The following is a 25,611-nucleotide window of genomic DNA, read 5'->3' as shown; positions in this document are numbered from 1 at the left end:
CCATGACAAAGCGCTGCAAGGCAGAGGGGACTCAACAGTATCCCTTGTCTCAGCCATTTCCCTGGACTCAACTTCCTCATCTATTCTCTGCGGCCTAGATTTCGGACAGCCCTGCCCACCTACTGTCCGTTTACTGCTCAGTGTGCAGTGACTGTTCCACACCACTCCATGGCTCCCCAGTGCTCTTGGGGAAAAGGCCAAGCCACAGCCTGAGACCCCAGGCCCTGCTCAGCTCTCCAGAAGAGCTTCTCACCATCCAGCACCCAACCCACCCACTCCCAACTCTGCACCTCCCTGTATGAGCCCTGCTCACTCACCCCCGCTGACACTCCCGCTCACTCACCCCCACTCACTCACCCCTGCTCACACCCCACTCATATCCCACTCATCCTCACTCACTCCCGCTCACTCACCCCCACTCACTCACCCCCACTCACTTATCCCCACTCACTTATCCCCGCTCACACTCCCGCTCACTCACCCCCACTCACTCAACCCCGCTCACACCCCACTCATCCCCGCTCACTCACCCCGCTCACAACCCACTCACCCCGCTCACCCCTGGGCCTTCACACAGGCTACACCACCAACCCCTCCCTCCACGATGGCACAGACTCCGGCAACAGCACTGGCTTCCACCGCCTGCATCATGAAGGTGATGGCCGGGCCATGGTAGCCATGGTGGCTGTACGGCTGGGCCAGGCTGGCGTGGAGAAGACCACGCAGAGTCTGGCCTGTGCCTGGGGTTAGGGAGGCCAGCGCTCGCCTGAGGTAGTGGAGGCCAGCGCTCGCCTGAGGTAGTGGGAAGTCTGGGTGGGGAGGCTGTGGGGCTGGAGGGCGTTCTGGAGCACCAGGTTCATGCTCCTCAGCAAGCCGGCCAGCGAGTCCTGTGTCCTCAATGAGGCTGCCTTGACACAGCTCAGCACCAGGTGGGGCAGGCACTTGCGGCTGTAGATGTCAGCCAGGAGCAGGGAGCAGTCTGAGAGCCACGCAGCGTCTGGGGCTCCCGAGACCCTGTGCAAAAGCAGCAGCCACTCTAGGAAGGACGGGGCCTCCTCGGGCTGCTTGAGGTGCACGTGGTGCCTGGCCAGCAGGAAGCAGGCCTGGGCCTGCAGGCTCTGGCCGCCCACTGCAGCGCCAGCTGCAGGAGCTCCCCGTCTGTCTCGGTGCTGCAGATGTGGCCGGGCGTCCCCAGGAGCAGGGCCATGGCTTTGGGAGCCACCTGTGTACAGTCCTCCCTAATTTGCTTACATAATTTTTTATGCGTAATTATGTAAGCAAATGCCTAATTTGCTTACATAATTTTTTAAGCACCCAGATTTGAAATACAATAGAGAAGACAACTTTTGGATAGCTCTGCTTTCCAACTGGGAACTGCGGGTGGAGAAAATAACCTACCATGATTTCTAACCAGTCAACAACCTGTCTTCCCTGGCTGCAGTAGGAGCAATCTTTCTGAGCTCAGGATGAAAAAGATCCCAGCTGTTTAGGGGACAGATAGTCATCAGTTCTCAGCGGGCTGCCCAGGTTCCAAATCCCCATGTGATACGTGGAAGTAAAAAGCTATCAATGACCAAGCATCTGAACGCTTATCCCACCTCACCATCTGCTTCTCCTCCCATGCAAATTTAAAATTAATAAGCCTGCTTTTAGAGAACAGAGTTGGTGCAGCATCTGTCTTCCTAAAATTATGGATAATTACCAGCCCACAATGGCTTCTAATCAGATTTGAGTGGTCCCTTAGACAGGAAGCTAAAGTGCCTCAGCCCTAAACTGAGAAGAAAACAGAAACTGGAGTGCTCTAGGTATGATTTTTTTCCCCCTTGTTCTAAAGTTGCTGTTTCCGAATCTCCTTCTACTGTCTTGTTTATAAAATGTATGAGAAACAGGGACATTTAAAGACATGATAGAAATGGCCACTTTTTCTAGGTACAAACTTTGTGAACATTATTTTCAGCTGCTGAGCTTTTTCTCCACAAACTGCGAGACTGGAGTACATTTTCTCCCTCGTGGTTACACATTCAGAGTAAGGGAAGCTGGTTTTAGCAGTAAAGAGGGGAGTGCAGTGAGAAGTGACCGGACACTGAGAAGGGCAGACAGGGACTCTAACTTGGTGGCCTGCAGCACTCCTGGGCCTCAGCCTTTACTTTTCTATCTGTACAAGGGATCTAAAGGCCCGTGATTCTAGGCCACGACAGCTCTTCATACACACATACGCAAACATCACACGCCTGTGAAAAGCGGTGACACTTGGCTGATTTCCTGAAGAAGTTATCTTGTATCATTTCTACTCAAGTACTCCACCTCCTTCCAGACAAGTATCTGAGGACGATGGGCTATCCCACAGCAATGTGTGTAACCTCTCCTGCTTACGATCCCTGTTCACATAGCATTTTCCAAAAGCATTTGGTGTGAAGTGACAGAAGAAAGAAGAATCAGGTTCTTTCAGCCCATTCATTCATTCATTCATTCAACAAATGTTGACTAATTACGTGCCAGGCACTGGTGATATAACAGGGAACATATATTTTTTAGAGACAGACAACCAAAAAGTATGTTAAAGACTGATCAATGCTGTAGAGGAAAATACACCAGGAAACAGGAAAGAAGAATACCCCTAGCCACCCTACACTGGGGTGACGCTAGCATTACAAAATGGAAACAGTGGCCGGGTGCTGTGGCTCACACCTGTAATCTCAACTTTTTGGGAGACTGAGGCAGGTAGATCACCTGAGTTCAGGAGTTCAGGGTCACCCTGACCAACATGGTGAAACCCTGTCTCTACTAAAAAAAAAACATAAAAATTAGCTGGACGTGGTGGCACACGCCTGTAATCTCAGTTACTCAGGAAGTTGAGGCACAAGAATCCCTTGAACCTGGGAGGCAGAGGTTGGAGTGAGCTGAGATCACACCACTGCACTCCAGCCTGGGTGACAGAGCAAGACTCTGTCTCCAAAAAATAAAAAATAAAAATAAAATGTAAACAGAGAATAAGATACCAAAAGAAAGAACATGAACGATTAATTGTAACAAAAGCCTTTGTAAGCTGATACTGTCCTTCCTGGATCCTTGTCCCTTTAAAATGCAAAAAAAGGGTGAGTAGGGGGTAGCATCAAAATGATGTTTTAAGATGGCTTCGGGTTTCAGATGTCTGACAGCCATACTCATGTACTTCAAGGAAAAAGCTCTAGCTCTATAAGCCATCTGGGCAATGGTTTAATGTCTTTTTTTTTTTTTTTGAGAGTTTTTCAAATATATGAAAACGTGTGTGTTCATTTGGCTGCTCTGTGCCCGCACACGTGCAAACTGTGCTAACAGGTTTTTCCATGTTTTGCTGAATTTGCCAGCTTGCCATAAACAGGCTTCCATGTCTTAATTGTCTATAAAGAGCACAAACACCCAAAAATGCAAATCAAGACAAGCTGTCCCTTCAATTGCTGCTGCCACGATGACAGTGAGCGACAATTGGCCAAATCAATACGTGGAGACTGAAGCTGTCCGGCAGAGAGCACAGGGTCGACTGCTTTTCCCATAGTATTTAAAGAAACAAGCGGAAACGGCTCTTCACACAGGACAGACACGTCCTTTGTTCTTTGAATAAATACTGCCAATGTTCAAAATACTTTCTCCATCACACTATCTACGTGGAATTCAAGTTCCTTCCAATACCATGAGTAACACCAGTGATAGACTATGTTTATCCATAATGACCCATTAGCATTCTTTTTCCTCTACAATGTTGAAATAATAACATTGAGTGTGCACTCACGATGTGCCAGGCTCTGAGTTTGATCTCGTTCGGTTCTCGTTGAAATCCTGTAAGATCAGTACCATATTCTCTCATTTTTCATAGATGAAGAAACTAAGGCAGAGAAAGGCTAAGTAAGTTGTCCATGGTCACAGGTTATTTAGGAACTTTTCTCCAAACTTTCAAAAGTTAACTACTGTCACTATTACAAATGGGTTTTTGTTTGTTTGTTTTTGTGTTTTCTGAAACAAGGTCTTGCTCTGACCAGGCTGGAGTGCAGTGGTGTGATGATGGTTCACTGCAGACTCGACTTCCTGGGCTCAAGTGATTCTCGCACCTCAGCCTCTCCAGTAGCTGGGATTACAGGCATGAGTCACCACATCTGGCTAATTTTTTAATTTTTATTTTTTCTAGGGATGGGGTTTCACCATGTTGCCCAGACTGGTTCCAAACTCTGGGCTCAAGAGATCCTCCCAGGTCAGCCTTCCAAAGTCCTGGGATTACAGGTGTAAGCCACTGTGCACAGCCCTACAAATGTGACTTATACAAAGTCAGGGCAGTGAGCAGGAAGAGAACAGAGACTTCAGCGAGTCTCCTGGCTGTTGCAACACCATATCCCTCCTCCATACCGTAATGTATCTACACACACCAAGCTCCTGGACGTTGAAGGCAGGCCAGCTCAGAGACGGAACAGCAATGAAGAAAGAGAAGATGCAGACATGCGTATTGATTTCAGCTCAAGCGTGCCTCTCTGCCCTGCAGCTGCACAGGCAGAAACCAGGGGCCGTGAGTCTGAGACAGTGTGTTTGGTTCCTGGCAGGTAATCTTTTGGGAGACCATCCCATACAATTAGTGTTACACTTCTCAAAAAGGAAGTGTGACTTTTATAGAAAAATCAATTCCATTTGGGAGAAAGGCCTAATAAAACCACAAAAGGATAATACATTCATACAACAACAAATTCAATTCATCTGTCACAAACTGAAATCCCAAAGCCCTCTGGGTACACAGCTGCTTTTCTGAGCTGAAATTCAACTCCAGTTGAGAAACAGGTCAACTTTTCTAAAAAGATTTCTTTTTCACATGCCTTAAATAAAAATTCCTTTCCCTCACTTGTCATTTTCCAGATTTAATGGCTCTGCTGGCCTTCCTCTCATTTAGGCCATGAGCACTGACTGCGTGTCTGCTACAGCCGGGACTCCCAGGGAGGCACCCTAGGGAACACAGATGACCGCAGCACAGCGACACCCTCAAGGAGCACACACGGGGAAGGCAAGATGATACAATCGCAGCCTTCACACAGAAAATAACTTGGCATCCATACCCCGTCCCATTTCTAGAAAACAACGATGCTGAGTCAGTAACATGTACGGAACAGCCTGCAGTGTGGAGGCAGGCACGAGGGGGCTCCATGCGGGGAAGAGCACCTTCAGAAGGGGCATGCAAACAACGTGGAGGCAGGAGACGCCCCCACACACAATGGCCAGCCTAGGTGCCTGCAGAAATGCCCATGCATCTGGGAGGAGGGAGAGAGGACAAGATACTTAAATGCTCCAAAATGAATAGAAGCCTCCCAAGAACCTCCCCCTAAATGGGGCAGGGATTTACAAAAGACCAAACCGAGCATGCGCAGTTACCTGAGCATAGCGCCACCAGAGCGAGCTATTCGAGGAAGAAACAGGGTCCCTAGAAGCCTGAACCTCTACTCCCAGCTCTGCGACTCATTCACCCTATGACCTTGGTGAAGGCTCTTAGCTTCTGTGAGCCACAAGAGAATCACGGGAAAACAGAAGATACGAAAACTGCTCTGCCTTTTTCACAGAACTGCTGAGGGAATAAAATCAGATAATGGATTTTAAAATTCTCTGTGAATTACGAAGCAAAATACAAACGTATGAAATCATTCTTACCATTAATAACAGCACTGTAAAATTAAGAGCAGAGCTAAGACCACAGCATTTTCCACACCCTTACTCCCGAGAGAAATAGTGAGTCGAGCCGATGTATTTGGGCAACCCCAGTATCTAGGCTTCGAGAGCCTCAAACAGCTCATGAACTCTGACAGTATCACTCCAGCCCAGTGCTCATTAAGTTCTCCAAGACAGCCAACTGACATAAAATACTACAGCTTTTTCAGCTGGGCTTGAAGCCCTCCAGGCTCACAGCACAGCTAAACAATGAAGAAGAGGTTTTCTGCCACTAGACTCCAAAGCTGGCTTTTGCAGATTCCCATAGAAAGAAAGTTCAAGGCCGGGCGTGGCGGCTCACGCCTGTAATCCCAGCACTTTGGGAAGCTGAGGCAGGAGGATCACCTGAGTTCAGAAGTTCAAGAACAGAGGGCCGGGCGCGGTGGCTCAAGCCTGTAATCCCAGCACTTTGGGAGGCCGAGGCAGGCGGATCACGAGGTCAGGAGATCGAGACCATCCTGGCTAACATGGTGAAACCCCGTCTCTAGTAAAAAAAAATACAAAAACTAGCCGGGCGAGGTGGCGGGCACCTGTAGTCCCAGCTACTCGGGAGGCTGAGGCAGGAGAATGGCGTGAACCCGGAAGGCAGAGCTTGCAGTGAGCTGAGATCCGGCCACTGCACTCCAGCCCGGGCGACAGAGGGAGACTCCGTCTCAAAAAAAAAAAAAAAAAAAAAAAGAGCAGCCTGGCCAATATGGCGAAGCCCCGTCTGTACTAAAAATACAAAAATTAGCCGGGCATGCTGGCGGGCACCTGTAATCCCAGCTACTCAGGAGGCTGAGGCAGGAAAATCGCTTGAACTCTGGAGGCCGAGGTTGCAGTGAGCTGAGATCATGCCACTGCACTCCAGCCTGGGCAACAAAAGCGAAACTCCATCTCAAAGAAAAAGAAAAGAAAGAGCATTCTTTTTTGTTGATGCTAAATTTGCTGTGCTTAACACAGAGAAATCATACAACACTGAAATCCTGAAAAACATATCATAAAAAGCATTTAGTGACTGAAAAGACATTCAATATAACTTGTAACAGTGAGTTCCCCTCCTCTGTCCTGCCACCTCCACTAACGCTGTGACCCTTAACAATGCTTTCAGTAAAACAGAGGAAAATTAAGAGGACCGCTTACCCCTCTCAGCTGACAGCTAAACCAGTGCTTATCCCCGGGCTCACTAAAGGTGACCTTTACCCAAAACCAGGCTGCAACAACCCTGTAACTGTTGACTAACAATTTCAAAATTCCCATATTCTTTATTCACTCCTAAGATGAACTGAAGCCAGGTGTCTCCAAGTCAGAACTAACAGAAGCCTTAAACATCAGATGGCCCATCCCCTTCTTTGACAACCGGGGGATCTAAAGCTGAGCTTATGGAAGAAAACAGCCTGTTTAGTAACAAAGCGAAAACCAAAGCCTAGTCACCTAGCCACTGGTCCAGAACTCCTGCAACAATCCAACATCTATATAGGATGAGTCTCCCTAACCAGAAACTCCAAAATCCACAACTTTTTGAGTGCTGATGTGACGCTCAACGAAATGTTCATTGGAGCAGCTCAGATTCTGGATTTTTGAATTCAGGATGCTCAACCAGCAAGTATAATACAAATATTCAAAAATCCAAAAATATTTTTAAAAATCTGAGACACTTCTAGTTCCAAGCAGTTTGGATAAGGGATATTCAACCTGCATTTTTTCCCTCCTCTAATGAAGGAAATTAAAAACGAGGCCCGAGCAGTCATTCAATCCATACTAAAGTCATTCAATACTTTAATTAGTACCCATTTAAAGTTAAGTGCCACCCACAGATATTTAAAAGGGTGAACACATACATGCCTATAATCCCAGAATTTTGGAAGGCCGAGGCGGGAGGATCACCTGATGTCAGGAGTTCAAGACCAGCCCGGCCAGCTTGGTGAAACTCCATCTCTACTAAAAATGCAAAAATTAGCCGGGCGTGGTGGTGCACACCTGTTATCCCAGCTACTCCGGAGGCTGAGACACGAGAATAGCTTCAACCTGGGGGGGAGCACGTTGCAGTGAGCCAAGATCACACCACTGTACTCCAGCCTGGACAACACAGCAAGACTCTGTCTCAAAAAAAAAAGAAAAAAGAAAATGAATTTAAATTGTGTTTTCAAATGGAGTCCATGTTCCCAGAACACAAGCCCTGCTCTATGCTCCGAGGGCACACAGGGTGCCCCTTTATCTTAATACTCACCATATTCCATGGCAGCCATTGGCACGTGTCTGTCCATCGCACTAGACTTCCTGCGCATGAGGCAGGAATCATATATTATTACTTTCTGTTCCCACTGTCAGACCTAGAAGACACTCAGTAAATAATTACTGAACTAAGTCAGTTACTAAGACATGTTAAACTTGTATTAAGAAAATTGATTTAATAAGTTTGCCAATGCAGCATTCATACCACACAGCTTAAATCTCAACCCACGGATTTATCTTGTGTTCTGCTAGATGATCACCTATTCACATTCAGGAAGCACCTAGTATGTGCTAGGCATTACTAATTGCTGGGGACCTAGCAGTGACAAAACAACATTCCTTGTTCAAAGAGAAGTTCTAGTATAAAGAGGAATAGAAGGAACAGGCTAGATTGATGAGAGAGCTAAGAAAAGGACAGGCTGCCATGGGAAGCACCTGGTCTTGTCTGGATGGTACATAGTTAACGAAGTCTGAGTGCTTCGTATAGCATAAGATCATCTCCTCCAAAGAAGCGAATGAAGCTTTGATTCCCCAGTACCAGAAGTCACCATAAAGGTGCGTACAGCCACATGCTTAGTGTAGGAAGTGAAACCAAACAAAGCTCCAACTTCCAGAGGCAACGGTCCAATTATGAAATCCTCTGGCTACATTCAATTGAAATTCAAGGTATTCAAGAGGCCAATATTTAAGTGATAAATTAACCCAACCACTTAAAACTAAAGTAGTCTTTGGTTCAAGGGGTAAGGGTATAGTACCTTTTACAAATTTATTAACTCTTAATATTTACATTTAAATATGATGATGATGGTGTAATAATAACTTTACTGAGTAGTTACTATGTGTTAGGCACCAAACTAAGCACTTTACACACACATTTGCACGATCCTGTGAGATGATAATGACCCCTTGTCATCCCATTTCATAGATGAAAGTCAGGTTTATATAAGCTTAAAAACTTGCCCCAGGCCAGGCGCGGTGGCTCAAGCCTGTAATCCCAGCACTTTGGGAGGCCGAGACGGGCGGATCACGAGGTCAGGAGATCGAGATCATCCTGGCTAATACGGTGAAACCCCGTCTCTACTAAGAAAAATACAACCTGTAATCCCAGCACTATGGGAGGCCGAGACGGGCGGATCACGAGGTCAGGAGATCGAGACCATCCTGGCTAATACGGTGAAACCCCGTCTCTACTAAGAAAAATACAAAAAACTAGCCGGGCGACGAGGCGGGCGCCTGTAGTCCCAGCTACTCGGGAGGCTGAGACAGGAGAATGGCGTGAACCCGGGAGGCGGAGCTTGCAGTGAGCTGAGAGCCGGCCACTGCACTCCAGCCTGGGCGGCAGAGCAAGACTCCGTCTCAAAAAAAAAAAAAAAAAAAAAACTTGCCCCAAATGACACAGCTAGTTAGCAAAACCCAGGCAGCCTGACTCCATAGGCCTTGCTTAAAGAAGTAATATTTATAAACGGCCCAGCACAGAGGTGATACAAACAAGAGTTCAATAAATGCCTGAAGAGTACTTCATACCCAAAATCGTTTCCCACCAATCAAACTAGACTTACTCTGGTTCTGCATAACCAACTGTCAAATTATTGTTCCATGAAGAAACGGAGGAATGGGTAGAGATCAGAATAGAGTGAATAAATATACTGGTAAATATACTTCATGGCAGGTAGTAACAGGATGTGGCATTTGGCTATTTCCACATTTGTTTGCATAACACTTTTTTCACAGTTCTAAAGCACAACAACCATTCTAAGCTGGTGAAAGCATAGCGCACATCTATGATCCAGGCCTCCAATTCGCTGTGGAGCAGTGGTTCTCAACCTTTACGGTATATCCGAACCACCTGGGGGGTTTTAACAGCACTATAGCTGCCCAGGCTCTATTCTTGCAGATTCTATTTCAACTGGTCTGGAGTAAGCACGCATGCTTTTTTCACAGCCCCCCAGATGCAGCTAGGTTTGCAAACCACTGTCCAAGATGCTCTCACACTTCCGCTCAGTTCAACACACACTCACTGAGATTCTAAGCACTACGAATCGGGCTAAGTTAACAAGTCAGACTCCACTCCCTAATAATATTGGCAAAGAAACCAATATCAGAGATTTATTCCAGTCCAAACCAAATCAATTGAAGGGTGAAAAAAATGCCCTGGCATAGTTTGCCATAAAAAACAACTTCCTGTATCTTCCCAGTCAGTAGCCTAGAGACTGACTCTGAGCCATGAGAATTCAGAACCAGGGGAAAATGCCAGTCTGAGGCATCTGCCACACTCCTAGCACACCCCCAAAAGTGCCCAGCTACATTTCACATCCACTGTCCTAACAGGTGTCGAAATAGGGAAGAGCAGTGCAATACAGAAAACAGAGCCTGCTGGGCATCAAAAGCCTGGGGAATTCCAGTCCTAGCCCTGCTACCAATCGGTCTGGTCACTTCTCTCTGGTCCTGGTGTGGCCAACAGTTAGGCGAGAGGGTGAGGTATAAAAACACAGATGTCAGGGAAACTCCAACATCCAAAATACATAGAAATTAAAAAGCATTAAGGTGATATCAAGGAATGCATGCCATCAACCAGAAAAGTCACTGAAGTATTCCTTTTTCCATTCTTTTTTTTTTTTTTTTTTTGAGGCGGAGTCTCGCTCTGTCGCCCGGACTGGAGTGCAGTGGCCAGATCTCAGCTCACTGCAAGCTCCGCCTCCCTGGTTTACGCCATTCTCCTGCCTCAGCCTCCCGAGTAGCTGGGACTACAGGCGCCCGCCACCTCGCCCGGCTAGTTTTTGTATTTTTAGTAGAGACGGGGTTTCACCGTGTTAGCCAGGATGGTTTTGATCTCCTGACCTCGTGATCCACCCGTCTCGGCCTCCCAAAGTGCTGGGATTACAGGCTTGAGCCACCGCGCCCGGCCTCCTTTTTCCATTCTTAAGAAATCAAAAGTGGAAGCAGAAAATTGAGCTATCAGCGTACCAAGTTGACTGGGGCAACAGAATACACTCACGTATTCTGCTCACAACAGCGGGGGTGACAGACCAACAGGATAACTGCAGAGCGTCCCTCTCTCCTCTGTCCACCCATGCCACCAGCACGTGAGTGCGTCCACACGCAGCGCCCAGTCTCCTGTTCCACTGACGCCAGCGTCCACTCACCACAAGCCTACTAAGTGCTACATGTGCTATGATGCTCCCTCATCTCATCACCATAGACGTCCCTGCTGGAGGTGAGTATGTGATAGACAAAAATCACAGAGGCCTAGGGAGGTTGAGACCCACATTCCCAGTGTGAATATGAAAAAGTTAGCTACTTCATAGCCATTCCAATCTAAGTTCAGCTTTTTCTTTGACACATAATTGTGTACTATACATACGTATGGAGTACACAGTGATGTTATAATACATGTAATGTATGTGATCAGTGAAATTAGCATATCTGCCATCTCAAACATTTATCATTTCTTTGCGTTGGTAACGTTCAATACCCTTCCTCCAAGTATCTGGAACTATATATATATATATATATATATAAAATTTTGAGACAAAGTCTTGCTCTGTTGCCCAGGCTGGAGTGCAGTGGTGTGATCTCAGCTCACTGCAACATCTGCTGCCCAGGTTCAAACTATTCTCCTGCCTCGGCCTCCCTGGTAGCTGGGTTTACAGGCACCCACCACTATGCCCGGCTAATTTTTTTATTTTTAGTAGAGACAGGGTTTCACCACATTGACCAGGCTGGTCTCAAACTCCTGACCTCAAGTGATCCACCGAACTCAGCCTCCCAAAGTGCTAGGATTACAGGCATAAGCCACCGGGCCCAGCCTGAAACTATATATTCTTCTTAACTATAGTCATCCTATGTTATAGAACACCAGAACTTACTCCTATCCAGCTATAATTTTGTATCCTTTAACATATTTCTCCCTCTCTCTCTCTTCCCCCACCCTTCTCACCCTCTAGGAGCCTCTGTCTACTTTCAACTTCCATGAGATCCATTCTTTTTTGCCTTCCACGTAAGAGAACATGTGCTGTGTAATTTTCTGTCCCTGGCTTATTTCGTAATATCTTCCAGTTCCATCCACGTTGCTGAGAATAACAGGACGTCATCCTGTGTTATGGCTGAATAGTTCTCCACTGTGTATCAAGACCACATAGTCTCTATCCATCATCTGCTGTTGGACACCAAGGCTGGTTCCATGTCTTGGCTATGGTGAACAGTGCTGCAGGAAACACAGAGGTGCAGATGCCCCTCTGACACTGATTTCCTTTTCTTTGGGTATCTACACTGTAGTGGGACTGCTGGATCACACTGTAATTTCATTTGCAGTTTTCTGAGGAACCTCCATACTGTTTGCCATAGTGGGTGCCCTAGCTTACTCTTACTCTTTTTCTTTTTCCTCTTTGAGACAGAGTCTCACTGTTGCCAAGGCTGGAGTACAGCGGTGCAATCTCGGCTTGCTTACTGTAGCATCCGCCTCCCGGGTTCCAGTGGTTCTCCTGCCTTGGCCTCCCGAGTAGCTGGGATTACGGGCGCCCGCCTCTGCACTGGACAAATTTTTGTATTTTTTAGTAGAGATGGGGTTTCACCACATTGGTCAGGCTGGTCTTGAACTCCTAGCCTCAAGTGACCCGCCCACCTCAGCCGCCCAACAGTGCTGGGATTACAGGTGTGATCCACTGCTCCCAGCTAATTTTTTGTGTTTTTAGTAGAGACGAGGTTTCACCATGTTGACCAGGCTGGTTTCAAACTCCTGACATCAGATGATCTGCCTGCCTCGGCCTCCTAAAGTGCTGGGATGTCAGTGTGCACCCCACGCCCAGCCAGCTGCTCTAGTGTACACCCCCCTACAGTGTGTAAGAGCTCCCTTTTCTCCATATCCTCGCCAGCACTTGTTTTTTTTTGTCTTTTTGATAATACTCATCCTAACAGGTGAGATGATGCCTCACTGTGGTTTTGATTGGCATTTCTGATTAAAAGTGATACTGAGCATTTTTTTCACATATATTTTGGCCATTTGTATGTCTTCTTTCAAGAAATGTCTGTTCGATTGGGTTTGGTGACACAAACCTGTAAGCCCAGCACTCAGAACGCTAAGGCAGGAGGACAGCTTGAGCCTAGACCAGCCTAGGCAGCATAGCGAAACTCTAACTCAAAAAAAAAAAAAAAAGAAATGTCTGTGTCTGTTCAGCTTTTTGACCTCCAAAAATTAAGAGCCCATTTTGGAATCAGACAACCTGCCTGATTCAGAGACAATCTGTGTTTGGTTCTACTCTGCTACTTCCTATGTGACTTTGGGAAGCTCCCTTAGCTACTTTGAGCTCAACTTCCTCAACATTAGCCAGGACTAAATACCATCTGCCTCTGCTGGTTAACGCTGAGGACTCAAAGGAGAACCTCCACAACACCACTTCACAATGCCGCCTGGCGGAAGCCCCTCAATGCGGGGCTGGTAGGATCATCTGAAGCCAAGTACAACTTTCCTTTCCACTGTCCCAGGCTCACTCTGCATATGATTAGCAAGGAATAGTGAATAAAGGAAACCAAAATAATTCTTTAATTTTTAATAAGAAATTTTTAAAAAGGGGGTTGGTGGGAAAATAGGAGGAAGAGGAGGGGAAGGAAAAGCAGCCGGTCACAAGTTCTAGTCCAGGGCTCATCCCCGGCCTCCTCACTCAGGCAATCACCAGTCCCCACCTCCTGGGGAGGGGTAGTTTCTCGGCTGGCTTCACCCATATGGAAGGCACTGCCACAGGTGTTCAGAAACCAGGAGCACCTTGAAATGGGCAATGTGCTTTGGGTAGGAGACCTACAATTTCCCCAAAGAAACCACGGCACAAAAGTGACCCACAGAGGAGGCACCAATGGCTGTAATACTTGGTGGCAAAAAGTGATGTCATATCTTCTGTACAGGAGACATTCACCCAAATAAAACTTGCCAAAATAGCAGAGAAAAAAATACAGCAGACATCCAGTGCCATTCTGTTACAGAAATATTTGTATCCAAAGACAGGGACCTCTCTGGAACACTATGTTTATTTCCACGTTTCATGGAAGATGTTTGAGTGCACTCACGTGTGTCTCAACAAACTTCCAGTCCCTTCTCTAAACCCTGTGGCTCCTCACCAAAACTCAAAAACAAGTATCAGTTTTCCTTCCAAATGGGAAATTTCCTGACCTAGCGAAACCAGCATCAAATCCACTTATTATGAGATAGCTGATTACAGGCGAAGCCCTCTAGTCCCAGGATGACTCCCCTCCTGCAGGAACGGGAAGGATGTGCATAGCACTGGCCTGCCAGACCACATCTCCAGGCAGTTTCAAACCATGGCTGCTCAGGTGAGCCATGATAAAAATCAAAACCAAGTATCTCTGAAAAGTGTACATGTCAAGAACCAGACCTCGGACCAGACTCAGCAGAAATGGATGTTGCAAGGTTTGTTCCGAGACCTCCTCTCCATGTCCCCTCTCCCAGGGACCTCCCTCCTTGCACTAGGGGCCCAGGGCCAATGGACCACGCCCTTACCTCTAGCCCAGTGCATTTTCAGGAAGAGCTCCCAGACTGTACCAGACCCTGAAATGTATTCACTGAAAGCACTATTTCTTCAAATGATCGTAAATCACCTGACTATAACAACAATTGTTTTAAAAGTGTTCTCTCTCTCTCGGGAATCGTGCCATGAGTTTCAGCAAGCAGCTTTGCTTCTCTCTATTGCAATTCTATCATTTGCAAAATGTTAACAGTTACTGTGTTCACCCATAGCATTGTTGTAAAAACCCTTAAGACCCACTTCATGTAGCCTGCCTGGAGGACAGACCCTGTCACATGGTAAATGCCCACTGAAGGTGAATTCTCTGTAGCTATTATTACCTAGCACTCTAGCAAACAAAAGGAGTCGATCAGGTCTCATCGTATCACCATGAAAGGATGTCCATGTAGACTGCGCAGTGGGAGTAGGGGGGCTCAATGTTTATCAGGTACTATTTTGTTTTTTACAAAGTGTACATATATATTTGTAGGTACACTGGAAAAAATCTGGAAGGAAATATACCCAGTGTTAATAGTGACTACCTCAAAGACACATTCATCCAAACACACAACAGAGAAACACTCACTATCTTTCTGTCTTCCATATCATTTGAACTATTTTCAATAAGCATCTATGGCTTTTGTAAAGTTTTTGAAAGGAATTTATTGCATTTTTTTCTGGAGAAACAAGCAGGAGCATGAAAAAGGTGGAAACAGAAGTCTTGGTCCAATGGCCCAAGACTTAGAGATAAAATGTTTATTGTGATCACATCAATCACACCAAGGAGCTTGGAACCACCGTTTCAAACTCCTCTGGTTCTGTGGACCTGCCCGGGGCTGTTAGCTTTCCTCCTGTGTACTTGGCTGGCCTTTAATCCCCTAGTGGTGGAAATGCACCCTGACACTTAGCCATCATCCCCACAACACTCAGCACCGCATAGAGGCCAGTGCAGTGAGGCCCACTCAGACTGTGATTCTACTTATAAAGCAAAGGACCAGGGACCAGATGTGACTTGTCTTTCGTAACTCACCAGCTGTTGCTTGAACCAGAACAAAGCCAGGTCTCCTGATGCCCAGAAAAGAGCTAGTGCCTGTCCCAGTAGAAACGTGGTGAAAATGTTTTGCTAGCTGTGAAAAGATGCACTACTGGAGAAGATGGGTGCAACTTCTCATGGAGGCACTCAGCCCAGATCACCAGGAAACGGGGCTGCCGGATGAGACACTCGGCCCAGATCACCAGGAAACAGGGCTGCCGGATGAGACACTCGGCCCAGGTCACCAGGAAACAGGGCTGCTGGATGAGACACTCGGCCCAGGTCACTAGGAAACTAGTCTGCCGGATGAGACACTAAGCCGTCTACCGGAAAGGAAATCTGGCTGGGCAGTGGAGGGAAATTCACACAGCCCAACGGCAGCAACAGCATGAACAAAACAAAAAATGCCTGACTGGAAAGCCATAGCCTGGCTAGCAAATTTGAAACAGAGCCACAATCCTAGCAGCACACATCACTGCAACACAGAGCTTCAGTCAGTGTGCGCACACTTTAAGTAGAAATGTAGAATGTCCACGTTTTTGGAACAATAGGGCTATATGTGTGTGTGTGATGTCAAAGAAAACAGCTGAGAAGAAACTGTTGGCAAGGAAATAGAAATAGGCGCCCTTACACATTGACAGTGAGATAACGGTATGGCCCTAACGGAAGGGAATCGAGCAACACCCATCAACATTTAAAATGTGCAGAACGCTGGATCCCACAATTCCATTTCTAGCAATGCATCCTATGAACATATTCATGCAAATATGCAAGAATTACGTACAACTCAGCATTGATTAATCCAAATGGTTGGGAACAACATATTTACCAGTGGGGAACTGGTGGAAAACAGTGTTTATCTTATGCCAACATCTGTGTTTTTAAACAGAACATACATAGGCTGGGCACAGTCGCTCACACGTGTAATCCCAGCACTTTGAGAGGCTGAGGCAGGTGGATCACGAGGCCAAGATATCCAGACCATCCTGGCCAACATGGTGAAACCCTGTCTCTACTAAGAATACAAAAATTATCTGGGCGTGGTGGCACACGCCTGTAGTCTCAGCAGGAGACTTAGGAGATTGAGGCGGGAGAATCGCTTGAACCCGGGAGGCGGAGGTTGCAGTGAGCTGAGATCACACCCACCTGGTGACAGAGCAAGACTCCATCTTGGAAAAACAAACAAACAAACAAACAAAACTGGCAACAGTGGTCACAGGGCAGTGACTGGAGTAGGACTGCCTTTCACTCTCCAGGACCTTTTGAATGTCGCTTATATTATATATTCAAAATATATGACTACATTAAATATTTTCAAAGTAACTACGAAAAACTGGAGATATAATATTATCATAACACACAGGAATGTTGCATAATTGAAGAATGAAAAACATTAAGCACTATCAGAGTTCAAAGGAAAAAGATTAACTCTAGCTTGGATGTCAGAGCGGAGATCATGTAAAGGAAGTGAGTATTTCAAGTCTTGAAGGATAGAGAAAATTTAAAGAGACAGAAGTGTGGCGATGATGTCCCAGATGGAGATAAGAACATAGGCGAAGACGATGAAGAGATGAGAAGGTATAAATTCTAAGTGCAGCTCTCAGGCTGGGCTTTAGAACAGGGCTTAGGCAACAAGCTGGAGTGCAAGGCTGCTGGCGGGAATGGAAACACTGAAACCCAAACTTGCATATCATGCCCGGATCATGAGCCTTGAATGTCAAGCCAGGGAACCCGTCCTTGATCTTAACAACGAAAAATCACTGGGCTGGGTGTGGTGGCTCATGCCTGTAATCCAGTGCTTTGAGAGGCTGAGGCGAGAGGACTGCTTGAGGCCAGGAGTTTGAAACCACCCTGGACAACACAGCAAGACTCTGTCCTTACAACATTTTAAAAATTAGCTAGGCAGGATAGCACACCTGTAGTCCCAGCTACTCAGGAGGCTGAGGTGGGAGGATCACTTGAGCCCAGGAATTTAGGATTACAGTGAGCTGTGATGGCACGCCTGCATTCCAGCCTGAGCAACAGAGCAAGGGCATGTCTCTAAAATCAAATAAAATGAAATAAAATCACTAAAAGTTTGTATAAAGAATAAAATCATAACATATATGATTTAATCCAGATATATAATACAAATAAGAGGGGGAAAAGAGAAATTAGGAAGCTGTTATAAGAAGACAAGTCAACTAAGACGTGAGCAAAGGCCCTGGGTTAACAGCGCTATCTTTATATAAAGGAATGAACTACCACATTTATTTTCATAGCATCACCAACTTAAACACAGGCTACAGTATTCTGGAACCATCTCTGTATCAGTCAAATCAGATGGCCATAATACCATAGACAAATGCCATAGTAAACACCATAGGCTGTGTGGTTTAAACATTAGTTTATTTCTCACAGCTCTGGAGGCTGGAAGTCCAAGATCAAGGTGTCGGCTAACTCAGTTCCGGGACAGGGACCTCTTCCTGGCTTGCAGACAGCCACCTTTCTCTTGTTTCCTCACACCAGGGCAGTGGGAGCTCTCTGCTTTCTCTTTTTTTTTTTTTTTTTTTTGAGTCAGAGTCTCACTCTGTCAGCAGGCTGGAGTGCAGTGGCAGAACTTAGCTCACTGCAACCTGCGACTCCCTGGTTCAAGCAACTCTCCTGCCTCAGCCTCTCCCGAGTAGCTGGGATTACAGGCACGTGCCACCACACCCAACTGATTTTTGTATTTTTAGTAGAAACAGGGTTTCAGGATGGTCTCAATCTCCTGACCTCATGATCTGCCCACTCGGCCTCCCAAAGTGCTGGGATTACAGGTGTGAGCCACCACACCCGGCCTGGTTTCTCTTCTTCTAAGGGCACTAATCCTGTCAGACCAGGGCCCACGCTCATGACCTCATCTAACCCTAATCACCTCCCAAAGGTCCTATCCCCCACTACCATCACACTGGCAGTTAGGGCTCCAGTACAAGAATCTGGGGGAGACAAACATTCAGTTTATAACAATGTCTTTTCAATCCTGTTGAAAAAGCAACCAAATGAGTAGGCGACCAAGTACCTTCTATGTAAACAAGTCAGGACTTTTCATATTTCTGCTAACACATTAAAGTCAATTTAAAATGTCTGATAAGAAGAGTCAGAAGCAGAGATAAATGAAAGTTAGTTACTCTGCATTTTAGGCCCACATTGAGTTGTCTTCCAATGACATTGTGGCACAAAGAACACTGCTTTCTTTTTTTTTTTTTTTTTTTTTTTTTTGAGACGGAGTCTCGCTCTGCCGCCCAGGCTGGAGTGCAGTGGTCCGATCTCAGCTCACTGCAAGCTCCGCCTCCTGGGTTTACGCCATTCTCCTGCCTCAGCCTCCCGAGTAGCTGGGACTACAGGCGCCTGCCACCTCGCCCGGCTAGTTTTTTGTATTTTTTAGTAGAGACGGGGTTTCACCATGTTAGCCAGGATGGTCACGATCTCCTGACCTCGTGATCCGCCCGTCTCGACCTCCCAATGTGCTGGGATTACAGGCTTGAGCCACCGCGCCCGGCCAGAACACTGCTTTCTATTCCTGGTTTGGCCACCAAAGAAACTGGAACTGTTCCCTGTATTTCCATTTATCTTGAAAGTCACTGGGCTGACCTGGCAGACCTCCAAGGTCCCTTCCATTCACAAATTCCACAAATAACTTCCTACCAAGAGAGGCTACACAACTAACTACACTGATGAAGGAGAAAGCTAACACTAGCAAACAATGAGATGCACACAAGACAAGACGTATAGAGAAGTGGATCAACCACAAACTGGCGGACGATGAGCCGGCGGTGGATAAAAACACATTTCCTAATGATGGACAGAGAGGCAATGGCGCTGAGGTAGTATTGTTGAAGATTTCCTATTTTAAATCTTCAAGATAAATGGCCCAATTGTTTATATTCATTCTGATTAAATGTGAACGTGCCAGGGGACACAGACATCTAAAAAGTTCCCAATGTATCCAATTTGTCATTTGATATTTTTACTGATAAGAAAAATGAGGGACTGAATATACACACAGACCATGCCTGATCATATGTATAAAGACAGAACTCAGACCACAACCTGTAGCTGCCCACCCAGGAAACCAAACCCCTATCTACAGTAAACAGCCAGGAGGCCAGCCAGGCTAGTACATCAAACAGGAAGCCAGACTGCTCTCTCTCCACAACCCAGAAACTAAACCACAACTCTGTCCCACGTGGCCAGGACTTGACTCAAAACTGACAGCCACCCTAATTTTGGCCTCTATTTTCAGTTAGGATCATTCAGAGAAAGCCAAATGCACCCCTAACCAATCACATAGGACACCCCACTTCTGCACAGCCGCCTCCAGCCCCCACAACAGCCTCCACTGGGAGCCGTTCTTTTCCATCCTGAAGCTTCGCCACTCCTCATCCGCCACTCACTTACATGTCAGTCTCTGCCACACGCAAGTGACGGTGCCGACTCCCTTGCCACAGCAGCTCTGAGAAAGTCGCCTCTGCCTGTCTCATGTGGGCGGCCTTCCTTTATTTCCCCCAAAGAATAAATCTTAAATGATGGGTTTCTCTCTATATGGCCAAGCTATACAATTCAGAAGCCCAACATGGCAGATTCCAAGCCTGGAAAGACCATACACCCCACAGGTCTTCTTTCCACAAAACACAGCTTCCTTGAGTTCTTCAGTCACTCTGACCAACCTGGGAAGGAACCACGTGTTATGGAAAGATCAAAGGCCTCGAAGGCAAACTTCTGAGATCATCAAGTACTTTTTCTTTCCACTTAAGAAATCACATGGCCTTGGCCAGGCGTGGTGGCTCACACCTCCAATCCCAGCACTTCGGGAGGCCGACTTGGGCGGATCACCCAAGGTTGGGAGTTCAAGACCAGCCTAACCAACATGGAAAAACCCCGTCCCTACTAAAAATACAAAATCAGCCTGGCGTGGTGGCGCATGCCTGTCATCCCAGCTACTTTGGAGGCTGAGGCAGGAGAATCACTTGAACCTGGGAAGCAGAGGTTGTGGTGAGCCGAGATCGCACCATTGCACTGCAGCCTGGGCAAGAAGAGCAAAACTCTGTCTCGAAAAAAAAAAAAAAAAAAACAGCAACAGCAACAACAACAAATGACGTGATCTTGAACAATTTTCTTAACTTCTCTAAGCCTCTACCTTCATCTTCAATAAAATAATTTTACCTCCAAGATTGCATTAAATGGAATCCCACATGTAAAACAGCTGACAAATATGAGAGGCCCAACAGCTGTGCGCTCCTACTGCCACCCCACTTTACCCCAAAGGAGAAGCGAAGACATCCAGAAAAAGCCTGTTGACCCCTACACCTCAGCATCCTGTGTTCACACAAGGTGCAGTGGGATCCAGACTTACCGGGGTCACCCAATACAAGACATGTTTTGATTTTTCAACTTAGGTACATATGGCTGCTAACGTTCACCATATATGATCCATAATTTAGAAGAGATTTTCCTACATACACTACCCCATGGTTCTATTTTAGCAGACTTAGATGTGCTATAATACCTCACTCTCTTAGGCCCTCTTCAGTATCAAAAACAAAACTTTAATCTGTAACACGATTATCTGCAGTGAAAGTGGAAAAGGGGCCTATGAGTCAAAATGACCCTCTGCCCCGCCCCGCCCCACCCTACAAAAAGCTGTTCAGGAGTATTTGGGCTGATTATGAGAATGCTGTCTGTATTATCAGGGACAGACAAATGCCTACCCTGGTTAGAAGCTGCGCGCTCAGCCTTCAGGGTAGAAAGCTCCCCACACCCTCTACCCAAGGAGAAGAGAAGCAAATGGGGTGGCCAGGCTCCAGGACGTGGACTGTTTAGTGTGGTTTCTGCAGTCCAGGTCACCGCCATGGTTGAATCTTTTCCTTCCTTCTTTTCCACCCAAGTGCCCAAGTTCCTACGGCTGCTATAGGGCCTCTTCTTTAGGATGAGTCAGCCCAGCTATTCCTCTTCCCCCCCCCCTTTTTTTTTTGAGACAGAGTCTCACTCTGTCACCTAAGTGGGAGTTCAGTGGTGCAATCTTAGCTCACTGCCACCTCTGCCTCCCGGGTTCAAACAATTCTCCTGCCTCAGCCTCCCAAGTACCTGAGATTACAGGCACCCAACACCACGCCCAGCTAATTTTTATATTTTTAGTAGAGACAGAGTTTCAACTTGTTGGCCAGGCTGCTCTCGAACTCCCGACCTCAGGTGATCCACCTGCCTTGGCCTCCCAAAGTGCTGGGATTACAGGCATGAGCCACCGCATCTGGCCAACTCAGCCCAGCAATCCTGACTTTTTGTTCTGGCAAAATTACTGTCTTCCACGTCTACCTTCCAAGTGGCTAAATCAGAGATCTGGCCTTGGGGCAGGCTTGAAGAATCCCTGTTTTTGGTCCTCAAGAGGTCCCATCAGGGTCTGGGACAATTCCAAGACTTGTGTCCTTAAAAAGGAAAGAAACCTCACATACATGGCTCTCACAGAGCTCAGGCAGAGCTCAGGCAAGGCTTGGGAGGTGGCCCTAAGGTTTGGATGTGTCATCTATGATAACAGCTAAGAGATCTGAAGCCAGCTGTCTGGGTTCAAACCTCAATTCCAACAGCACTGGCTGTGTGATGTTAGACAACGTCCCCAGCCTCTCTGTGGTTCGGTTTCCTCACTGTAAAAGGGCCACAATAATAGAGCTGCTCTAAAAATTAAGTGAATTAATGCGTAAAAGGTATTTAGAATAATGCTTGGCACATGGGGGAGTTCAACAGACACGTATTGAACAGAGTAACTTAGCAATTACTAAATATACTCATGCAGGCCAGGCGCGGTGGCTCACACCTGTAATTCCAAAACTTTGGGAGGCTGAGGCGAGAGAGTCACTTGAGCCCAGGAGTTTGAGACTCGCATGGGCAACACAGCACTATTCCATCTCTAAAAATAAAACATACATGTATATATACACTCAAATATTCACAGTGTATTTATAATATACAAAATAGCTGGAATACAGACTTAACTATTTACAATGGTTACTTCTGGAGAAGGGGGAATGCAAATTTCAGATTTTTACCCCACACATATATTCTTGTATTCTCTGAAATATTTAAGCAAATTGTATGTATAAATTTGCCCCAAAACACATAGCAGAACAACGTAGTTTTGACTCAAAAATCTTCAAATCATGATGGAATTGTCCTGTGAAAGTAGAGAGATGAAAAGTCTCCCTCCAGCCTAAATGCTCTTTCATATGACCTATATGACACAAACCAATGCAGACACCCCAATCCTTTCCCTACTGTCATAACAAGTTTTCAGTGAGCTGCATTCCCCTTTACAAACTAGATGATAGTTACAGTTACAGGCAAGAACGTGGATCTAGTTCTGCTTTTTCAAAGGCCAATGTTCCTCACATAATAGCAATGCATTCTTCAACCGGTCAACTGCACACAACACCTGAGGTGACAGACGCAAAGTGCTTGGCACTTACTTACTCTTACTGGTTTATTACAAAGAAGAGAACACAGGAACAGCCAAATGCAAGAGACGCACAGAGCACACCATGGGGCAGAGAGGTCGGGGCTCCCATGCCGTCCCTGGAAGTGCCACCTCCCCAGCACCAAATGAGTTCACCAAGCCAGAAGCTCTCCAAACCCAATATTTACAGGGATTTATGGAGTTTACATAACAGACATGATTAAGTCATTGGCCACCCATGACTAGCTCAATCTCCAGCCTGTCTTGTCTCCCCTCCCAGAGGTAGGGGTGAGGCTGATCCATCCAACTCTTTAATCATGACTCATCTTTCTGGCAACCAGCCCTGATCCTGAACCTGTCCAGGGGCCCAAAGCCACCTGTCATCTCATTATCATACAAAAGACACTCCTATCACCCCAGAGATTCCAAAAGTCTTAGAAGATCTTGTGTCAGGTATTGAAACCTAAGACCAAATATTACAACCAATGATGTTCCTATCGCTCAGGAAGCTACAATGGTGTTAGAAGCTCCGGGCCAAAAACCAGGAAGAATACTAAATAGATACACTATTGTACTATGTATCCCACTATCATGATAATTCTTTTTTGAGACAGAGTCTACCTCTGTTGCCCAGTTTGGAGTGCAGTGGTGCGATCTCAGCTCATGGTGCGATCTCACCTCACTGCAACCTCCACCTCCCAGGTTCAAGCAATTCCTGTGCCTCACCCTCCTGAGTAGCTGGGACTACAGGTGTGAGACACTACAACTGACTAATTTTGGCATTTTTTAGTAGAGACAGGGTTTCACTGTGTTGGCCAGGCTGGCCTTCAACTCCTGGCTTCAAGTGATCTGCCCGCCTCAGCCTCCCAAAAATCTGACATAAGTCACGAACCACCATGCCTGGCCTCACTATCACAATTTATTATACTGAGAGGACGGGGGAGAGAAACGTGGACAACAGGAGGAGCGAGGAGTGTAAGCAACCTGAATCCTTGTCTTCCACAGTAGGACATCTCCCTGTCTTTCACACAATCTAGAAGAACAAGCTAAAACATAAACACAGTAACCTCCAAGGAGCAGGGATCAGAGTAGAGAAGGGTAAGGTAGGGGATTGCTGGGTTTTCTCCTAAGTCTTGTTAATTTCTGACTCTTAGAGCTGTATGCCTGTACAACTTTGCTAAAAATGAGTATTTACCTGTAATCCCAGCACTTTGGGAAGCCAAGGTGGGCAGATCACGAGGTCAGGAGATCAAGACCATCCTGGCTAACACGATGAAACCCCATCTCTACTAAAACTACAAAATATTAGCCAGGCGTGGTGGCGGACACCTGTAGTCCCAGCTACTTAGGAGGCTGAGGCAGGAGAATGGTGTGAACCCAGGAGACAGAGCTTGCAGTGAGGTGAGACCACGCCACTGCACTCCAGCCTGGGTGACAGAGGGAGACTCCATCTAAAAAAAAAAAAAAAAGGAGCATTTAATTTTTAATCAAAATCTGATACTTGACCGACAACAATAGTATACTAAGTGATACGGTTTTTTGTTTTTGTTTGAGAGAGGGTCTTAATCTGTTGCCCAGGCTGCAGTGCAGTGGTGCAATTCTAACTTACTACAGCCTCAAATTATTGGGATCAGGTGATCAACCTCCCGAGCAGCTAGAACCACAGGTGTGCACCACCACGTCCAGCATTTTTTTTTTTTTTGGTACAGTTGGAGATCTCGCTATGTTGCTGGTCTTAAACTCCTGACCTCACTGGATCCTACTGCCTCAGCCTCCCTAAGTGCTGGGATTACAGGTGTGAGCCACCACACCAGGCCCAAGTGGCGTATTCTAAAATTTTTTAGAATCCAACCACTTTGAAAATGTATGGAGAGCTATAAATCGTCTCCCCATAAACACATGGATGCATATACAGAAAATTGTTGCACAGGAGTTTGGGGACATCATAAATTTCTGAGAGCTGGGTTAAGAACCTTAGGATTATGGATTCTGATTTATTTTTTCTTTTTTTTTTTTTTGAGACAGAGTCTCGCTTTGTCGTCCAGGCTGGAGTGCAGTGGTGTGATCTCGGCTCACTGCAAGCTCCGCCTCCTGGGTTCACGCCATTCTCCTGCCTCAGCCTCCCGACTAGCTGGGACTACAGGCGCCTGCCACCATGCCCGGCTGATTTTTGTATTTTTAGTAGAGGCAGGGTTTCACTATAGCCAGGTTGGTCTCAATATCCTGACTTCATGATCTGCCCTCCTCGGCCTCCCAAAGTCTGGGATTACAGGTGTGAGCGATCGCGCCTGGCCCTAGATTCTGGTTTATTAAAGGGAGTGTATTTCAAGTCAGGGCTTGTCATTTATTGCACAGGAAAATAGAAACTTCATTTAAAAAATCGAAAACACCCACATGATAAAATGAGGTCCTGCTTGGTTTTAAACTACTTGGAGACCACCATCAGTTATTTTCTTGACCACAGGATGCACCTAATTCCTAACTATGAAAAAAGGTACAAACATTGTTTATTGGGCTTTTGGCTTCAGCCTTGAAACTATCGGATTCTCTCAAACTCAGGAATGTGAATCAATGTTGGGTTGATGCAGCTGTTTCCATTCTAGAAATGGACCTGGAATCATGTACTTTTCACCGATGAAGAGTCCTTTGTGTAAAACTTGAAAAGGCAAGGT

The 25,611-nt window shown here is 46.3% G+C and overlaps 1 pseudogene; it reads right to left on the bottom strand.

Annotated features, from left to right (window-relative positions):
• LOC117063632 overlaps positions 1 to 21,345 on the bottom strand; it is a 33,749-nt pseudogene extending 12,404 nt beyond the window's left edge.
• Positions 21,346 to 25,611: the final 4,266 nt, after the last annotated feature.

The sequence above is a fragment of the Trachypithecus francoisi genome, unplaced genomic scaffold (assembly GCF_009764315.1).
Source record: "Trachypithecus francoisi isolate TF-2019V2 unplaced genomic scaffold, Tfra_2.0 Lachesis_group18, whole genome shotgun sequence".
Lineage (NCBI taxonomy): Eukaryota > Metazoa > Chordata > Mammalia > Primates > Cercopithecidae > Trachypithecus > Trachypithecus francoisi.
Note: the sequence above shows the minus strand (reverse complement) of the source record. Positions and strands in the feature narration are given on the sequence as shown.